Raw genomic sequence first — 4,958 nt, forward strand, 5'->3', positions numbered from 1 at the left:
TTCAGGGAGTCAGATTTTTCCTCCACTGCTTTAGCTCTCACATCACACGTAACTGAGTTTAGATTGCAAATCTAAGAGCATACTCTGAACTTCTGGCTGTTTCCCACAAAACTTCAAAAGATCTCCTGGGAGAACTTCTCAGATCTCACACAGTATCGGGTTTTTTTTATAAATATTTTATTGTTTTTTAACTATAACAATCTCCAGTATCTGGTGTACAGCGTGTTGTCTTGGTTTATATTTTAACAAAAAAGGACAATAATAATTAATTAACAATCAATAATGGTTAAATTTGATAATTCCATAATTAATATATTAATTAATGATATATTTCTTTGATCTTCCCTTCTCCCATATGTATTCTCCTTCTTCAACCTTAGCCACAATATAATTCTTAATATTTTCAATATATAAATGATTAGATATAGGCATTTTTATATTTACACAAATAATAATAATCTCTCTATATATCATTTTTTCAGCTTATATTATTCTCATAACCATCATCTCACTAGTTCAGCATGCATCCTATTTTTATATTTTTTTTACGCTTAAATTCCCTTATATTCAATCCAATTCTTATCAGTCATAATTTCTTCATATTAGTCATCTAACTGTCCAAATTTTCCCATTTAGATACATCATCCCAATATTTTATGTCATGCATTATAAAAATACTATACTCTTTATCTATCTTATAGTATCTAGATATAATATCCTTTTTAATCAGTTTATATTTCACTTATATTAATAAAAGTTACATCAACCTGCTATTTTAACATTTCATATATTATAGAACATACCATATTACTTAAATCTCTTAGCCTTCTTGTTATAAGGCCCCTTTATGTTCAAAATTCTCTATTCTTTTAGCCATATTCAAACAAATGTTTATTCATGTAATAATCCATCTGGTAGGGCAAGTCAAATCTCTTGTATCTGTCTCTGGTCTTCTTCTTTTGCTGAGTAATTTTCCAAGTTGATGTAATCCGCTTACCTGGCAGTTCCTGTATTTTTACAAATGTTGTTGGGAATGCAAAAGATGAAATAAGTAAGATGAATACTTTCTGTCTCCCAAACTTTGATGGTTCTCCTGATAATTCCATAGTCCATTCCATTTTTCTTGTTGTATCAGAACCTTGTAGATTTTTTCCTGTTTGTGTCAAATTTAATTCTTTTCCTTTGTTATTTCATCAATTTGATCATACTTTTCTAATTTATAGTCTGCTATCTGATTTATTTGTTCATTTATTGTTGTTTCCTGGGTGTTTTTTAATTGTAGATTTAGATTGGAAATATGCTTATTTAAATCATCAAAGTTGTTTCAGATTTCCTCAAGGTTTGAGTCTATTGTCATTTGTATTTGTCCTAACATTACATATATTTCCTCCTGGAAAGTATTTATCTTGTCTTGAAGTATTGCTTCTGGAGGCCCTTGATTTTCCAGGCTAAGTCCTTCAGGAGAAAATATTGAATGTGGCATCCTGTCATTTTTTGATGCGTATGTAATATCCATGTTGTATCCCCCCTTCATCAATGTTTTAAATCAAAAATCAATTTGTCAGTCAAAATTACAGTTCAGTGTGTTAAGCCACTTTAAATCCTTCCTGTAGATTCTTCTCTAAAAGATTAGCCAAAAAGCCAAGGTTTTTCTTTTCCATAAACTGTTCTTAGATTTAAGCAACTGTCCAGGTGCTTTTTTTTCTTTCTTCCAGACACTTTTTAATCTTATAGCTGGCTCTTCCTTTGTTCCCAACTGTCTTCAAGGTTATTTGCAATCCATAGGAACAGCTTTTTCGTTGTTTCTAGGCATTCTGCCAGTTTCTGAGTCCTTATTGTTAGTGTTCTATTCTGATTCTCCACTAGATGTCAGCAGTTATTTCTTTTTTCAGTTTGTTTTCAATCAAAAAGTTATTTTTGTTACATATTTTTATAATTCCATCAAAATTCTTTATAATCTTGACAGTTTTTTAGTTCCTAGATTTGTCTAGACCAGTGGTGGTGAACCTATGGCACAGGTGCCAAAGACGGCACTCAGATCCCTCTCTGTGGGCACGCGCACCATCGCCCCAGCTCTAGGCCTTCAGCTGGGTTTTATAAAACCTTTTCGCTTTAGGCCTCCGCCGCTGTGTGCAAAAAAAAAAGATTCAAACAATCAGTCAATTTCAACTTTTCGCAGGGAAAAAAAAGATCTTGCAAAGTTGGAATTGATTGATTGAACTTTTTAGTCCCACCCAGTCTGCCATTACCACCGCAGCCACGCCCACCCAATGGGCCACACCCACCCAATGGGCCACGACCACCCGGCACCCGACGATGCATAAGTGGGTTTGGGTTGCAGTTTGGGCACTCGGTCTCTAAAAGGTTTGCCATCACTGGTCTAGACTGTAGTATTTTAAACCAAATTTTAATATATTTCTTTCCTCCTTTAATATTAATTCGCCGCTTCCGTCTGTAAGGGAATGGGGATATAGTCCCGTCCCTTCATTTCTGGAGGTTTTCTTGCTTTGGGTATCTTTTCAAGGATTCAATTAGTAGACAGAAGAAAGAAGATCAGTACTCTCACCAATTCCAAGCATGCTATTCACCTATGTTCAGGTTCATGATCTGGGGCTTCGGCTGCAAGTAGCTTGGGCTAGAGATGCTGATCTCACGCTAGCCTTTCTCCTGTTGGGTTTGGAGGGCTTTCCCTGGATCAAACAAAGTGATTGCTGTCACTTCGTGATCAACGGGACACCCCTCCTTCACGGTCACCTCTTCGGGGCGACTTTGGACCCATCTAGGGTCCCCCCTGGCAGGATGAAACTAGCTGTGGGGAGCGGACATCCGCTCTCGAACAGCCATGCGCTACGGGCGCAAAACAGAAGTCCACACAGTACCATTATTTGTAGAAGCAGACTTCCATGTCTTTGAAGCCAAGGAAATGCATACTTGACTAGTGGCCTCAACCTTTTGGGCATCAGAGACCAGTTCCATGGAGAGAGGTTTTTCCACGGACTGGAGGGGGTATGGTTTCATGTGCTACTTGCATCCCATGGGTGGGACTTCCTTTGTTTGTATTGCCCAGTTTTTGGCATGCTGTGGGCCGGTGCCGGTCCACAGATCCGGGGTTGGAGACCTCTGTACTAGACAATTCTGTCCCAGTTCTTTCTAATCACAAAGGAAACAAATAAACCTGTCTAAAATAGATGCTATGAAAAGCAGAAGCAGCAGCTGGGGACTCAAAGGTAACAAAAATTAAAGCACCAACCAGTGCAGAATGCTGCTGTACAGGTAGTAAAGGGTGTCAAGTATTTGATACATGTAGCTCCATTGCTTTGTGAGCTACATTGGTTGCCAGTATGTTTTCAGATGTAATTCAAGGTGCTAGTTACATTCAGAGGTCTTCATGGCTTGGGGCCAGGTTACCTAACAGACTGTATTTCTGCTCATCCAATTCGATCAAGCAGGTTGGGCATGTTGTGGTCCCATCAGCCAAGGGATGTTGACTAGCAGGAACCAAGAGGCATGCTTTCTCTGCCAGAGCCTCTGGAATATTCTATCTTCAGATATCAGCATAATCCTGGCCATCCTGGCCTTTTGCAAAGCTGTGAAGATTTGGTTGTGTGCCCAACCTGGGCCTTGAGTGTATTAAGGGCCCCATTTCCGGGCTCTATTAACATCCATAGTAATAGTTTTACTTAGTGCCATATATTTTAATTGTGTACTGTTTTTAGTTGTTTTTGTTTTATGATGTATATTGCCCATAATTACTTGTTAAGATTAGCAGTTATAGAAATAAAATAAAATAAAATAAAGTACAAAAGCACTTAGCATTATTCCTAGCAATGTGTGTGTACCAAATTCTTCCTATATCACCTACAGACTTTGCATAATGATAAAACCCAAGATAGTCTGCTGAACATCAACCTCAGGAATATGGTGTGGAAACTCTTGAAATCCCAGACCAGATTTGTCTATTTTATCTGGAGTTAGGTTTTTCCCACTTTGTGTTTCTGTGCTAGATGTGGTGCTCTTCAGTGATTTTCATAAATCTTAGATGATGGGAGAGAAGGGATACCATCAGATTTGCAAATGGCACAAAGATGGGGAGACATACTAATACCTAAGAACAGGGGTCTTCAAACTTGGCCCTTTTATGACTTGTGGACTTCAACTCCCAGAATTCTTCAGCCAGGCACGCTGGCTGAGGAATTCTGGGACTTGAAGTCCACAAGTCATAAAAGGGCCAAGTTTGAAGACCCCTGTCTAAGAAGATAGGCTCTGGGTTCAAAAGGATCTTGAAAGGTTTAATATTGGGCCTTTGCAATAAGATGCAATTCAGTGGTAATCAGGAAAAATCAGATTATAAAGTAGGTGATCTCTGGATCAACATGGCTGAAAGGGAGTTCAGTCTGTTTCCTCCTAATGCTAGTATAACACCTCGGCCACTACACATTCTGACTCTTCTTTCTTATAGGGTCAAAGGCAGCTTTTATTAGAGAAAAACCGGGGCTACTGTTGTCTCACATATGCAGTATATTTTAAATAGAATCATCTCAACACCACACCCACACCACTTCAGGGCGACAATAGTAATACATTCCAACAGTCACAAAAGCTAAAAGAGCTTGTATACCGTCAAAGAATAGAGACATGTGCTTTATCAGCTTATATCAGTTCCTCTTGGGGAAAAAAAGTATATAGATTTTTAATCTTATCCTTATGGTAGTTTTAAAGGTAACTACGTAGAGGTCCGGTGATGAGCACAAGAGGTCACTGCAACACTTCCCAGATTGACAACCAAACTTTTAATGCAGGAGTCTTCAAACTTGGCCCTTTTATGATTTGTGGACCAACTCCCAGAATTCCTCAGCCAGAAACGCTAGCTGAGGAATTCTGGGAGTTGAAGTCCGCAAGTTATAAAAGGGTCAAGTTTGAAGACCCCTGCTTTGATTGATAATCGGGGGGGGGGGGGG

The sequence above is a fragment of the Protobothrops mucrosquamatus genome, unplaced genomic scaffold (genome assembly GCF_001527695.2).
Source record: "Protobothrops mucrosquamatus isolate PMUCROS unplaced genomic scaffold, P.Mucros_1.0 scaffold198, whole genome shotgun sequence".
NCBI classification, from domain to species: Eukaryota; Metazoa; Chordata; class Lepidosauria; order Squamata; family Viperidae; genus Protobothrops; species Protobothrops mucrosquamatus.